Source organism: Equus asinus, chromosome 8 (assembly GCF_041296235.1).
Source record: "Equus asinus isolate D_3611 breed Donkey chromosome 8, EquAss-T2T_v2, whole genome shotgun sequence".
Lineage (NCBI taxonomy): Eukaryota > Metazoa > Chordata > Mammalia > Perissodactyla > Equidae > Equus > Equus asinus.
In genome coordinates, this window is record NC_091797.1 from 59214607 (window position 1) to 59231318 (window position 16712).

At 38.1% G+C, this 16712-nt stretch overlaps 1 protein-coding gene across 1 annotated transcript in view; it reads left to right on the forward strand.

Annotated features, from left to right (window-relative positions):
* LOC106845862 (uncharacterized) overlaps positions 1-16712 on the forward strand; it is a 310124-nt gene that overhangs the window by 83240 nt on the left and 210172 nt on the right. The gene's annotated exons all lie outside the window — the stretch shown is intronic.

Genomic DNA, 16712 nt, shown 5'->3' on the forward strand with positions numbered 1-16712 from the left:
AGTAAATACACAATTAGCACCCACTATGCACCCAGCACTGTGTGGTGGATCATAAACGGACTCAAGTCCTGTGTAAAATGGAAATGCCATCCTTGGTTATCAAGAACATATATTATGGACTCTTGGTATCGTTCTTTACCTTTTCAGAATTTACATGCCAGGAGATCATTGACATGTGTATTTTGTATGTAACACAATTATATGTGTGTAGGCAGCTGGGGACACTGATCTTAGGTTAGAACCAAGCTTTAGGTAAGAAGAGAAATTGGAGGGACTGTTCAGAAAATATATTATGGGTGAGGGGAATGTGTTTACTATGCAAAAAGATTCTAGAGGAGACAGTGGGGAGGTGGGGAGCAGTGGGTAAGATTAAAGACTGATCCTGGGCGCAGAGATGAGAAGCAGTGGTCAGAGATCAAGTTACCAGTGGAAGCAGAGAGGGAAAGCTCAGCTTTCGCTGGGACATAGCACTGGACGGATTGTGTCTCCCAGGGAACTCCAGCCCAAAGAAGAGAGAAAGGGGACCAGACTAGTCCCAGAACATTTATCACATGCTGGTCATTGGATGCCAGGCATGCGCACAGATTGTTCACAAATACAGAATTGCCTTTTATGCTATCAATTTGAATGAGCAAAACAAACATTGTAAGAGTCAATATAGGTATCACAGAGTGATATTTAAGAAAACAATAATTTCTTTCTAAAATAGGAGTATGCTTTCTTTCCCCATTTCCCCTTAGATCTTGTGTTAAAAGGTATCCTTTTTGGGGCCGGCCCCGTGGCCGAGTGGTTGAGTTTTCACGCTCCGCTTCGGGGGCCCAGGGTTTCCCCCGTTCGAATCCTGGGTGCGGACATGGCACCGCTCATCATGCTATGCTGAGGCGGCATCCCACATGCCACAACTAGAAGGACCCACAACTAAAAATATACGACTATACACCAGGGAGCTTTGGGGAGAAAGAGGAAAAATAAAATCTTAAAAAAAAAAAGGTATCCTTTGAATTAATTTTAGTGTGTGATATTTCATTAAGGGTAGTAATATATTATTCACATGAATGCAGTCTTCAGATAATGTATTGCATTTATTCTGGCTACTGAATGACCAACTGAAAAAGTTAAAATGGAAAGTGTAGCTATAAAAATGAGCAATTTTGTAAAGTAGATCTATAAACTGCAACCCTAGGATGCCACTACTTACATCCAATATGTGAGAAGAAAACAGATATTCAACCTCCATTTTTGCTGCCTTTACTTTTAGATATCTAATACTTTTTGAGGACAGTGGCTGTTTCTTTGTTTTCATTTTTCTTTTTTTTTCACTGAGGAACAACTCCCTAGTGAATTTTAAGAAACGGAAAAAATCTGTGTTTGTTAAAGCCACACCATCGAATAGCAAGCACAAAGTCCCAGATGACCTCTCCGTTGTTTGGAAGCTCATAGGGGCTCAAAACAAAGGTAAAAAAGAGCCTATTGTTGGGAGCCATGTTCTAAACAGACAGTTAGTGGAGGTCGCAGCTTAACCCTAAGCCGTATTCACTGCCAGCTGCAGACATGGTTTGGAGAACTGGTAGTGAGGGTGGCAGCGGTGACACCAGAAGTCTCTTTGAAACAGAGGCTTAACTCTTCCTGGGAAAGAATTCTTAAGGGAAAAGGGGTTCTGAGCTGACAAGATTCACTGAGGAATCGAGCCTCAGTTGGCTCGTCTGTGAAATGGGATAATAATAGCTGCCCACCAGAGGCATCGTAGGAAATGACTGAGATAACACTCGTGGAAATACATAATGCCAAGGCCTGGTAAGAATTCAGAAGCGTCTTCCATTATTACTCTTATAATTATTCTGTCTTTTTGATAGTGAAGCTCATAAATTCTTACCCAGTGGACTTTCATTTTAATGAATATGAGAGATGCTTATATTTCAGATAACTTATGAATTAACCTTTGCTTGAGAACAATGTAGGTTAACAATGTGTTTCTCTAATGAGTGATCCCAAAGGCCTTGTGAAGAAGTGCGGGATGCATGTGTGGCATTAGTCTAGGGTGGCTACAGAGAGGACTTTTCTCCTGGGGGACCCCACTCCTCTACAGGACCAGACTTTGAGGACAGGTACCAAGGAGGCAGCAGGCCTGCTTCAGCCCCTGAGCTGAGGTCTTGGTTCTCACCATTTACGTCAGTGAAATTTCAGCAATGTAGTGCTAGCTAAGATTTCAGTTAACAATTTTAAAAAGGGTCCAATTGGTACCTAATAAGCAATTGCATTCTTTTGGACATTTTAATTAAGTACCTAAACTTGAGGCATGAAGCTAGGCTACAAAAAATGTCATGCAAAGAGCTTGCTTTTTAGAGCCAGCTGCATAAATACAGTTATGCATCGTTTAACGATATTTCAGTCAATGACTGAAATATGGGACCGCATATATCGTGGTGGCCCCATAAGCCTAGGTATGCAGTAAACTGTACTATCTAGGTTTGTGGAAGTGCACTCTATGTTATTCACACAACGAACTGCCTAATGATGCATTTCTCACATGTCCCAGTCGTTAGGCCACGAATTACTGTAACTGTATTAGTCGAAAGGTGAGATATAGTGTTTTTATTATTGTTGTTGTTGGTTTAGATGCCCATCCTGGCTCCCCCCACCTGAGTGTGAATTCTGAGTGTACAAGCCACATCATTGCTACATTTGCTTTGAGCATCTTCCATGCGTGCTGTTGAATGATCCTACAACAGACAAATACAAATGCCAGATCAAATGCCAGGAGGGATCAGAGAATGAAGAGGTGCATCAAGGACGTCACCAGGGAGAGCGGACAAAACCACCAGGAGACTGAGATTGCAGAAATGTTCACAGTGTTAAGCAGTGCATCAGGTCTGTAGGGAAAGCAGAGGCTGGCTTTTCCTCCAACAGTAAAATGCGTTCTTCGCTTCCTGCCAAATAGAACAAAAAATGTCTTGAACTAGTTGAAATAACAACCCCAAATTTCCTTCCCCTGTGTCAGAAGCAAACAAACAAAAAATAATTACCTCCTGCCACAGTCAAGGAAAATTTACTCTTTAACAGCCTGACAAAATGTCACTGAATTACATCCATCCCTTGGTATCACCTAGCAAAATCCTGGATCCCCAAAGAAATACACTAGGCTATTTCACATTCAGTGTATGTAAGAAAAGTACAAAATTCGGGACAAAAACAAGAAAAGCACCAAACCCTCCAGAACTTGACAAGAAAGAGAAGTCATTTGAGGCTGTTTGATTTCAGAATAAAAATGTTCTTGCTCAACGTCCCGTTCATTCCATTGGGCTCTACCCAATAACATCAAATTTTTTCTCTAACCACACAATTCTGCCTGCCAGTCACTCTGCTAGCAGTTTGTGGGAGATTGACAGTTAAAACAGTAAGTGTCAAGAAATGTAATTTTTAATAATAGGAATACAGACATAAGTGTGCATTGCATGTATAATTGATATAGGGACATTTAAGATATATACTCCACTTCTTTTTAAATATAAGTCTAACATAGGTTCATCTCTGTTCTTAATTGATGATTAGGAGAAATTGGCTCCATATGGCTGGTCGTTTGAGAGGGCAGGGCATCTTACAAATGCTAAATGGGAAGAGATGGTCATCTGTGACTAGGCAGAAAGAAGGGCCAGGGACGGCATTGCCCAAATGAAAAGGCAAGTCCTAATTATAGGAGAAGCACCCAGTCTGCTGAGGAAACGTCTTCATGATATGCCTGTAAGGTTACTTTGCTAATGGATCTTGGAATGAAGGCGCAGTGTCATAGCATCAAGGGTGGCTTATCTTTGGCTTCAAGCTGGGCCAGGTGGCAAACACTTAAGGGTTAAGGTGAAAAGGTTGTTTATAGGTGTTTGAGGGAGGCAGCACATATGCAGGTAAGCCCAAAGGTATCACTCCAGACAACCCCAGTACCACTTCTGGATACTACCACTTGGATTTTGTCCCAAATAATTCCACATCTTTACTGGTTTTCCAGTATTGTAAGGAGGAGGTGGTCAGATAAGACGAGGTAACTGGTGAGTCTGAGCTGCCATCCCTTCATGTAAATCTGGTAATAACAACTTCCTTATTTCAGTGACTTTAAGAATTGTATTAAATTAAATTATGGACTTCAAGCTTAAGCTCATTAATTTTGAGTATCTGGCTTGAAGATTTTGGATAATTCCTTGGTAGAGACTTTTTGGACCTACTTGTCTTTCAATGTTTATACTGGAAATATTTCAAGTAGAAAACATTGCGTTCTTTGTTGATCATATTCATTAACAGCAAATAGGCGAGGATTTTTGGGAAGAAATGTACCCCTAAATATACCTTTTGACTTTCGGTTTTGACAAGATGTTAAGCCCAGTTAGATGTTCAGATTATCTTAGTCTACTGTCCTGCCAGAATTAGGAGTCAAAGGCATATTTTGTTTTCAGATTATGTTCTATAAACCTCTGGAAATTCTAGAAGAAAAATGAGCAAAAGGCTTTTGGGTGCATTGATAAATACTCAAAAAAGAAAGAAATGTCCTTGAGTACCAGAAATGAAGAGGAAATTCAAAATCAGACAGGGAAGTGGATAAACTGGGGCTGTGGCTGCCTAGGAGAGGGGAGAAGAGATTGTCAATCTTGTTGATCTAAAGTTCTGGATTTCAATGATCATTCAGGAGATGAGGCCTTGGGCCCGTTAGGTATGGCGTGTTGCAAAAAAGTCTCGTAAATCTAGGATATTCAAGCATTAGTGTAAAAGGGATAGCCTAGACAGAAAATCTGCCCACCGATAGAGGGAAATAACAAGAAATTCTCTTTCTGTATCTAAGCCCTGCTTAAAATTTTGTTTCTCCTGCTAATCTAGCAATAGAATTCCTGTAAAGGAAAAAGTGTAGTACTTGAAATGAAAAATTCAAGAGATATATTTTTATACAGATTAGATCCACTGAACAGAGAACTAATGAGCTGGAAGCCAGATCTGAGGACATCTGCTAGACTGTAACACCAAGAGATGAAGAGGTGGACAGGTGAATTGACTCGAAAAGATGTAGAACAGAAGGGTTGACACACATCTTGTAAAATTTCCAGAAGCAGAGAACAGAGAGAAAGAGGGAATAAATACTACATGAGGAGTAATAGCTATTAATTTCCCAGACTTGCTAGAAAATAAGATCTCAGATTAAAAGAGCAGAAGTTCTGAGCAAGACAAAGTAAAATCAATCCACATCTGTGCACACTGTAGTGAAACTGGGAACAGAATAGGAGAGGACTGAACAACATATTCAAAATTTTGGAAAAAAAAATTTAAAAAGATGCTCACCTAATGTATCATTCAAGAGTTGGGGCATGGATGCCCCAAATGAATAGAAACATTTTTGATTAAGAATATTGTATTAGTTTCCTAAAGCTATCCTAATAAAGTAGCACAAACTTGGTGGGTTAAAATAAAGAAATGTATTGTCTCACAGTTCTGGAGTCCAGAAGTCTGAAGTCAATATGTTGGCAGGGCCATGCTCTCTCTGAAGATGCTAGAAAAGAACCGTTCAGTGACTCTGTCCTAGTTTCTGTCTTCTCATGGCATTCTCCTTGTATGTTTTCACGTTGTCTTTCTTCCCTCTGTATGTGTTTGTCTCTGTGTCCAAATTTCCCCTTTTATATGGACATCAGTCATATTGGGTTAGAGTCCACCCTGATAACCTCATCCTTAACCTGGTTAAATCTACAAAGATCCTATTTCCAAATCAGACTACGTGCTGAAGTACTGGAGATTAGAATGTCAAAATATCTTCTTTTGGGGAACACAATTCAACCCATAATAAATATACCCTTCACAGAACCTTGCTAAAAGGACTAACAAAGCATCTCTTCCAAGAGCAAGGAAGAATGCAGGAACTAAAGACATCTTGTGTTATTCTTTTGAAACGTCTATATTTGAAATGTTTTATAATTTTACGAAACAAACAGTATGCTTTTTCTGTTCAATTTTAATAAAATGTTAGGAAATTAAGAGTGTTTGAATAGTACAAGGAAGAATAAATGATCATATAATTTGTATAATTAAATGATTATTCCTCCAAATAATTAACTCAATAAAAACTCAAGTTAAATCAAGGGTTGGGGCTGGAGCATCTCTACTTTCACAAGACGTGTATGCTGCAGTGTGGAAACCATTCATGTATGTGTGGAAATCCATGTTGTTTACAGTTAGAAAGATGAACAGTTACAGAAGACATTACTATAAGAAAACATTAAATTAGGAAAATATTATCATAGGAAAATTGGATGCATCCTTCAGAAGTTTGGTGAAAGATTTTACTCTTTCTTCAGTTGTACTTGTTTTATAACACATTCATGTGGATAAAGAAAGATGGCATTTTTAGAGCTATTTAGAAGATTGAAAGAAAAAATGTATTAAAGTACTTTTTAAAAACATAAAATTACAAATTAAGAATTAGGACGACTACTGTCTTATAACTGTCTTGCATGATCATCCTTTTGGAGTGACATTTTAAAATATCATTGAACTTTGGCTGTGGTATTTGAGGTGAAAGAAACTTCTGTTAACTGTTAGAACTGCTATGCTTACAATTTTCATTTTCATTGGGTACAAGAATTGGTCAACTTTAAAAAAGGATGCAAATAATAAGTTAAAGAAGCAAAACCAGCAAAATTCAGGCAAAGAACATTGATTAATGAATTTTAAAAAAATTCTGAAAGGTCATGTGCTCAAGTTGGGCCAAGCCTCAGGCAGATCTGACAAACATGAGCGGGCCCTCTGTGTGCAGCAGGTAACCCATGCTGACTCCAAATCTGCTGACATTACAGGGTTATTATTTCTGGAAGGATGTAGCATTCTGGAACAATTTCTCTAATAATTCCATTAAGACCATGGTTTCCTTCAATTTAGGCTTACATATTTCATTTTTCTCGTTACCCTAGCCCACAAAGAAAATAAAACCATGTCTTGGATTGAGCTTTTGTGTCACCAAAGGAAAAAAAGCACTTGATTTTGATGGTACTTAACCCCATTTTATTTGATAAGTACATCTATCTTTTGGATCATGTGTCCGTGTGTGAATGATGAAATTTTATGAATCCTAGTTTAAAGGTGAAAAATGACTTGCCTTACACTAAATTGTGGTAATCTTGAGGATTCCTTAAGGAAGAGGTCAAACGCTTGCCACCATTTCATTGGGTAGCACTTAAAACACCTTCTACAGCAAAGAAGCCACAGGGAAAGGGATGTCGAGGAGCAGAATGTGACGACGCTGGCTCCCGGGTGACAGAATCACAGTGAGCAGGCATTTAGCAGTCTCTTACTTTCAAGAAGATCTGCTCTTTACTAATTTGTGACTGGACAAGGCTTTTTCTTTTGACAGAAAAATAAAATACATTTTAATTACTAATAAAATCCTTTGGATATAACAGAAAGTTCCTTATTGTATATCTAAATATGAAGAGTAAATACTGGAGGCCAAGACACGGTAGGATGGTGGTTAAGTGTGTGCTCTTCACCTTGATTTGAATTCTGGTTCCAAAATCTACTTAGCAAACTGACTCAGAGTCATTACCCCATCTCCCTGGGCCTCTGTTGTCTCAACCATAAAGTAGTCATCACAAGAGGTTCTATCTCGTTGGTCTTATTATTTTCCCACCAACAGGGCTGTGGTCCAGAGTGAATGTTACAGTGCAGCTCAATGCCTGAGACATTGCAAACACTAAAATATTTTTTAACTAAGAACAAACCAGTTTTAAAAAGTAAAAAATAAACAAAACCCAAATATACTTCTTAAATGAAGTTTTTGTTAACTAAAGTATATCGTGACTATTTCTCTTTGTAACACTTCCATGATTATATTGTTTGAAAGAAAAAATGGGCAATGGTGGACCATATTTCTATTTTTAAATCTTAAGTCTTTCCTTTCTAAAACCAGTGTTTTTAGAACAAGGTAGAGTTTGATGCTTTCACCAATATTATGACATTGAACCTCAGAAGAAATAAGTGAGGTAGATGAATTTTGGAGAAATAATGCAACTTGTCCAAGATCATTGCTTATTAGGGCGATGTTGGGAAAAAAATCCTTACCATATAGCTTTGGATACTCAACTTTCGCTTTCTAATTCCAAAAAAGACTTTTCACTTTCCGCTATCCCAGGGCCATCATCAATGTTCCCATGGTCATCATTAACTAAAATGATCTTTCCGCCATGTCACTTCATCACTTCCCTTTTACAACCATTGGTGACTCCCCATTGCTCTTAGGATAAATCATGTTCCTGACCATGGATTCAAAGATCCAAGTAATGTAGCTTCAGCTTCCTTCCACAGTCTTTACTCTCATCAGAGCCAACCTCCCACTATGTACCCAACCACCCTTTCAGCTTGAGTCATCCTCAAGTTTCATATATCCTCCAAGTTCTGGTGTGTCACCAGGCATTTGTCCCCAATATTAGCTCGTACTTATCCTTCAAATTCCAAACTCACCATTTTGCTGTTGTGTATATACATTAATTAGCTCCAACAAGATTTCAGGTGTTTGAGGGCAGAAGGGCATAGCATATTTCTTGGTGTGTCTTTTGGAGCATATAATGCTTTTAAATAGTAGGTATTCAATAGCTGCTTCTAAAATAAAAAAGAAAAGAAAAACTATAGTTATAGGGGAACAGCAAGTTTAGTGTAAATTCAGTTTACCAAAAATGAGTACCAGAAAATCTTAAGATAATCTTAAGAGCCAAATCTTGGTGCCAGTAGTCTCTAAAATAGAAATAGGTCTGATGGAGAAGAAACAAATCAATTCAGAGAAAGAGACATTATTCTAATATTACTTATAAATGGAAAACCCATCACTGGTAATGAATAAGAAAATAAGTATCAATATTTTATGGTTTTACAACTTCATGTTTATTTGGTCTCTTCTCCCCTCTTTATTCTACAAAAACAACATTTTAGGTAAACATTTTCTAAAGAGAGAAGTAAGCTCATAAACTCACTTCCTTGGGGCATGAGCAAACTCAGCAAAGCTCATTCAAATGGGAAAGCGGGTGAAAACCCTCTGTGTCCCTTTTGAGAATTTCCAGAGTGCTTACACATGCCTGGGACCTCCTGGAATACACCTGTTCCGTGTTAACTGCAACCTTGATTATTTTAAAGAGCAAGCAAAAATTTCTCCAGATGATTTTTGATATTTCCAAGTGAAAATAGTTGTACTGGCCTTTCTGATTATAGAAGACAACAATGAGCTCTTTATTAAGAAAATCAGAGAATTAAAAAAATATATATATAAAAGGTCTAGTTCTCAACAAGCATGTATTCCTGTTCTGGGAACACATTAACTGCATTCACACTGACCTTCCTTTTATTGTTCATTGCCATCTAACCTAGGTTAGTTAAATTATTCATTCACTGTGCAAATGAGAAGTAAGTTTAATAAATAAGTAAGCACTTCAAACTTAGGAAAAGATACATGTAATAGAAGAGTCCAAAAAATATGAAAACTTGGCAAGTAGCATTCTTGAATTCACATTAGCTTGCTTGAATTTTTGGAAGTCTTTCATGCTTGGTGTTTATTCAGATGGAAGTTGCTGGATTAGTCAAAGGTCACTGCAAGGTACATGGCTGAATAGATTAATTTCATTTGTATTACATGATATATTTTGTATATTTTGTTCATTCATTCAGTCACCAACAACCTGCTGCAGTAGATTAAAGATGGCTGTAAATTCTTTGCTACTCCTCCCACTGAAGAGTGAGGTCTGTTTCCTCTCCTTGAATCTGATGGAGGAGGACTCTGTGACTACTTGACCAATAGAATATGATGGAAGTGTTGCTGTGTCAGTTTCTGGGTTTAAGTTCAGGCTTTAAAAGACTAGCAGATTCCACTTCCCGTCTCACTGGAAACCTTGCTCTTAGAGTGCTGAGTTGCCATGTAAAAAATTCAGTTCCTCTGCTGAAGAGACCAGAAGGTGAGGCTCTGTGACTACAGAAGAGAGAGAATCTGAGCTGAGTCTACCCTTCCATTTGTCCTTTCCAAAGTGCAGGGTATCTGAGTGAATCCTTCTTGGACCCTCCAGTTCAGTGCAGCGGCCAGCCTAACAGAACCAAGTAGCCCCAGCTGTTGCCAAGTGGAGTAGATGAGTCACTCTGTGGACTTCCTTATCCACATAATTGGGAGATAGAGTAAAATGTTGTTTCAAGCCGCTAAGTTTCAGACTAGTTTGTTATGCAGCTGTAGATAACTGAAGAACTTGTTTAGCCCATCTTATGACCAAGTCCTATATCAAAGGCTGGAGCAATAGTCAGGGCCTTCTCCTTAAATTGCTTGGGTGGCTTTTGTTAATTGAACTTTGTATGCTTAAAGGAAAAAAATTAGTTTATTTTTAGATTTGTATTTGGATCACCCAAAAGGCTTTTGGGTCTTGTGTGAAATGGCTTGACCTTTAGTTATGCTATGTGTACATAAAAAGGTAGAAGTGAGAGATGGAAGTGTATAGATTGGGGGCTGTTATGGACCGAAGTTTACGCCCCCATCACCAAATTCCTATGCTGAAGTCCTAAGTCCTAGTACCTCAGATTGTGACTGTCTTTAGAGATAGGGTCTTTAAAGAGGTAATTAAGTTAAAATGAGGTCATTTGAGTGGGCCCTAATCCAATATGACTGGTGACCCTATAAGAAGAGGAGATTAGGACACAGACACTACAGAGGGAAGACTATGTGAAAACAAAAGGAGACCAGCCAAGGAGGGCGGCCTTGGAAGAAACCAACTCTGCTGCCACCCTGATCTTGGACTTCCAGACTCCAGAGCTGTGAGGAAATAAATGTCTGCTGTTGAAGCCGCCCAATCTGTGGTGCTTTGTTATGGCGGCCATATCAGACTAATATAGGGGCTCCTGAAGAACTGGTCACAATGAGTTGTCCTTTTTTTCCAGGGGCAAAGAAGACGCAACAGTAGGTTCAACCTTCTAGCATTCAGTGTGTAAATTTGACATCATCAAATTAAGGTCTGACTCCCCTATTCTTGTAGGGTAGTCGCATTATGTGTAGATGGTTTTGGTTAATTGTAGGGTGCACATAGGCACCTTGGAAGCTCCAGAGAAAACCTTACTTACACTCTCTGTACTATGAGACTATTTTATAGATCTATAGAATTTTAAGAAGTATATCAACCAGTTAATATTTATACATCAGTGTGGCAAGGTATCATTATTATAGTAGTAGATGGGCACCATTTTTGTTTTACTGGAGGGAAATCCAATATGAATAAAATAGCAACTTTTCAAACATGACATTTAATCCATGCATGTAAATCAAACTGAGAATCTATTATTCATTATTAAAAGGGTGGCATATTTTTATTACAGAGAATGAAACACAAATACTGTGAAAAATTTAGTGCCTTTTCTTGAAATTTTAAGGCACTTATCATACAATCATCTAACTGGTACTGGCACTCATTTTAAAATATAGCCATGAAATTAATGAGTTTGAAGTTTTATGCCTGAAAAAAGGATGCTCAATTTCAGTGAAATAGGCAAATTTATTTTTTATTTAAAGCTTCCTAAATACTTAAGATGGCAAAGTACTTTAGTAATGTTCTGAGTCCAATATGTATATGAAGAATATAGTTCATATTCTTGTCATTATTCGTCATGGCCACAGTGTTCTTCCCTGAAGTGCTTCCTGAAAAGTGCATATATCAGAAACTGATTAAAATGACCTAAAGCATTAATTCTTAAAATATGATGAACCCAACATTTCGCAAGAGGTTATTTTCTGTGTGACATTTATTATCAAAGAATTGGAATGATTTTAATAACTCATAGGAAGGAGTGGTCCTAGGAAAGCTAGAGCTTGGTTGCTTTTATTGATTATTGATTATTACCATTAATAGTGAATAGTCCTGGAACATATTATATCATATGGCCTTAGAAAGTTTTCCCTTATATCAGTTGGGGGATGGCCCTTTTTTGCCATCTCTTCAAAGGGTCACTTCTGCTGGTCAAGAGGTCCCCCAGACTTGTGAGAGTCTTTATTACAAATGACTTTTCCCAAGTGGTGTGGGAAGTCACTGGGCATTCTGCTCTCAGCAGTGGTCTGGTTTTTCTACCTACTAAAATTCAACACTTTAGGAAACTTATTTAACCTCCTTGGCCTCAGTTCCTCATCTGTAAAATGGGAATCTAATGCCTAGTTCATATGGACTTTGTGAGCATGAAATAATGTGATGTATAGATTGCTTAGCATAATGATTTGCATGTAGGAAATAACTAATAGCTGTAATTATTTTTACCATTATAATAATAATCTTCCAGCTAGAATGGTCTCCCTGCTTTCCTCACTATGTTAGGTTTCTCCAGCCCTTCAGAACATCCCTTCAAGAAGTATTAGTTAATCCATCCTTGATTCTCCCCTTTAAGAAAACTCAGTTTCCACTAAATTTATTTGATGCTATTTTCCCTCTTCCCCTTCCTACTGGGTGACTTGAAGGGTTCAAGACCATCAGTGCAGAAAGTCACTTTACTACTGTGTCACATATTCTCTGGAAGAGAGGAAGAGTCAATTGTATTCAGTGCCTGCAGTGTGCTAATTTCATCACTATGGGCTTAACATACATTGTCAATGCAAACTTCACACAAACCAATCCATTGCTAAACCCATTTTTCAGATTCAAGAAACTGAGGTTTTAGAGATGAAGACTTGCCCAGGTGTTTAATGCTGAGATTCAGGGGGCCAGCCCTGTGGCTGAGTGGTTAAGTTTGAGCCCTCTGCTTTGGCAGCCCAAGGTTCGCAGGTTTGGATCCTGGGCGTGGACCTATGCACTGCTCATCAAGCCATGCTGTGGCAGCATCTCACATAGAATAACTAGAATGACTTACAATTAGGATAAACAACTATGTACCGGGGCTTTGTGAAGAAAAAAAAGAGGAAGATTGGCAACAGATGTTAGCTCAGGGTCAATCTTCTTCACCAAAAAGCATACCTAGAAATAAAACCCTGAGGTTCAAAATCAGATGTGAACCCCACAGTCCAAACACTGAAGTTCACAACCCATCCTAAAGGAAGCAGTCAGAACTGATGTATTGATCTTCCATATCTGCAATTTACTCTTCAATTCCTATAATTTTTTCTTCGTATTTTTACCAGGTTTGTCTCTATTTCTAAAGCCAAATCCCTCTCTCTTTTCAGCCTCTCTCTCTTGTTCTTGGAAAGGACAACATCTGTGTCATCTGTATCTGTATCATCCTAAATTTGGGAATGAACCTGTTATAGTACATGGCATTGGCAGGTGGCCACTTAATCTTATGAATATTTGGCAGCACTAGAATGTTAGCCTCTTGAAGGCAGAGACTTGGGTCTATTTTATTCACTGCTGTGTCTCTAGCACCTAGAAATGTGATGTCTCAATAATAGTATAATGAAACATGAATAATAATTGAATAAATGAAGAATAATACATTTTTCAAATGAATGAGCAAATCTAAAAATTCCAAAGAGTCACATTGCAGTCTTCAAATAGACAACTGCTGATGACCTTTTAGTTGAAAATTTTTTCAGCTTTTTAAAATTTTTGGTGTTTTATGTAGATTCACATTATTTTATTGGAAATGATTTCAAAATGCCATAAATCCATCCTTGTCCTTTATGTCTATTCTCTACCTCTGTTCACATATGATGTATTCAGAGTTAAGAATGCCCTAGTTACAAAAAACTACTGTTCGTGTTCATTTTGCATACAATTTAACAATCAAATCATTTTGAATTCTCTAAAGAGGAGGAACTTGCTTCTATATTTGAACTCACTCACATTCAGAGGGAATATGTTTTAATATTTCGACATCTATACAAAATGCTTTACAATTACTTGTAAGGCATTAATTCTCATATGAACACCAAGTGAAGTCAAGAAAGGCTGAGTAGGGTAAAGAATTTCTCCGAGGTCACATGGCCTGTTAATTGCAAAGAACAAGGCTAGCTATCTTTTCCTATCCATCTGCCTCCTACATACACCAAGCAGTGGTCAATGTCTTTGAACTTATGGGGCTCTCAAAGTTGTGGTGGCAGGAACAGGATTTATGTTCAAATAAAACCATCACTAAACTCAAGGACCAATAAAGGTCAATCTAGTAAACTGCAAATCAGATCATGGCAAGTCTCTGCTTAAGATCTCCCCGTGGCTCTCCATTGCATTTAGAATTAAATCCAAATTTCTTACCTGGGCCTTCAAACCTTTTGTGATCTGGCCTTCACCCCGCTCTCTAATTTTAATTTATACTAGTTTTCTGCTTGTGTATTTCATTCCAGTCTCACTTTCTGTTCTCTGAACACGCCAAGCTCATTCTTGCTGCAGGGCCACTCAATTAGTTGTGGCTTTCTGCCTGGTAGAGTTCCTCCTCAAACTTTGATACAGCTGGTCCCAGGTTAAGTGTTCCTTCCTTAGACAAGATTCTCTCAGCAGAACATCCTCACCTCTGGCTATTTTCTAGGACATCACTATTTTATTTCCGTTAGTTCAACATCAGTAGAGATAAATTAGAGCATTTATCACTGTTGATATTTTCTTATTTGTTTATTGCTTACCCCCTTCCCTATCAGATTATAGCTCGATGAGAATAGAAAGCTTGTTTGTCTTATTCAATTATTTTTATCCTCAGTGCCAAAAATGACGCATAAGTACAAAACAGGCTTTTAATAAATGTGGGTGAATGAATGATTGAATGAATGAATGAAGGGAAGTGGTAAAGGTGGATACGGCTTTTGACACAGTCAAATCAACACTTTAGTAGCTGTGAAAATGTGAGCAAATCGTTACTTTCTAAATCTTTTTTCAGTCACCTGCAAAATGGGCTAATGTTAACTATGTAACAGGATTGACATACAGATCAAGTGTGATAACGTGCATGTAAGAGTTTTGCAAAATATAAAATGCTTCATAGGTACTAATATGATTGCTAGATATCTTTGGTACAGTGTGGGTTGCCCAAAGGGAAAATGTAGATTAACAATTATTGCCAAAAGTTTTCTCCTTTCCAAATGATGTATTTGCCTGTTCCTTGTAAAACCGTTTGTGGTTAATTTGTTGGTCTTTGATCTAATCATGCTGCAGATGTTCAGAAATGCCATCTTTTTGTGCATTGAGGCTCAGCCACTGGGGTTTGTGAAAGTAATGGGCTGTGCCCAATTTTCCCCAAAGTGCTCAACTCTCAGGGACAAAGAAGGGAAAGATCTATCTTTTGCCTAACAAGGAGAAACCGAAACGAAAATTCAACTTTTTGTTTTTACAGTAAAAAAAAAAAAGGGTGTGGGGGAAGAAATCCCAGAACTGAATTTTCTAAATTAAAATATTCAATTAGATTTTGCCATCTCCCTAGAGTGAAATATTCTTAGTTGAACATTTGAGTAGCATGTGAAGAGATGAGTTATGACATATTGAGGTTGAGGTCAGGTAACGGAATTGCGATATAATGAGATGACATGCCATATATTTCCTCTTGATTTTCCTCGTGTTTGATGGAAAATGGTGGAAAGGTCATATTTTTTAGCCAGTAGTTATTCAGGTATGAATCAGTTTGATTTTAGACAGAAATGTGGTTGCCCTAAGCGGCAAAAGTCAATTAGACATATGATCAAGGACACACAAACCTGTCTTATATTTGTATCCATACTGGATGGTGATTCTCAAAGTATGGACTGAAAGACCACCTGAACTACCATTACCTTGGCATGCTGGTTAAAATTCAAATTCCCAAGCCTCACCCCAGCCTAACTGATTGAAGGACGAGAACGAGGCCTGGAAACCTGCATTTTTAATAAGCACCCTTGGGTAATTCTTATACAAACTATGTTTTGGGGACCACTAGTGTAGGGCCTTAAGGACATCATTGTATGATTATTGATGTTTATCAAATGATTAAATTAGTTGTTAAGAAATCATAAAATTAGACTCAGGGACTGTAGGTGTGAGAGATCATAGAATTGTGCCCCATTTCAAGAAGACTTTTATTCAGAGTTACTAATTTGTAAGCTATGTGGTGAATCTAGCCCTTCAGAAAGGCTCATTCTTGAAGGCTCCTGGATAGTGGGGTTTGAGTGGAGTAAAATGTTTTTTCTTGGTAAACTCTCTGTCTGCTTTCTATGCCTGAACTCAGAGTGAGCAGAGACGAACAGGCTGCATACAGAGAAACATGTGCAGGAAGAGCCCTAGCCCCTTAGTTTGTAGGAATCATGAAGAGCAGTAAAGAGGGTAGAAAGGAATGACCTTGAGCCTTTTCACCACGAATCCAAGGTGGGCTGTCTGATGTGCGTCATACATTCAGGAAGCATAGCACGAATGGCTCTAGAGCAGATTACCAAAACTCGAATCCCAGCTCTACCCTCTACATGTATTTTCTGTGTGACCTTGGGCCGGGTCTCTTTGCCTCAGCTGTGTCATTTGCAAAATGGAGTTAATCACAGAGTCTACTTCATGGGATTATTGTGGTGATTGAGTTGATAAGGATAAAGTGATTTAAAAAGTGTCTTGCATTTAGTAAGCTTTCAATAAATGTTAACTGTTGATACTACACCAATTTTTAGGATTAAGGAACTAAAAAAAATTAATTTGCTAAAACAGGCAACTGGAACTACTATGTTTGCACATGAGAACACTCATTTTCCAACGGTATAGGAAGATTTTCTCTCTTCTTCTATTCAGAAGCTATGATACTTAATAGCTGTTACCACC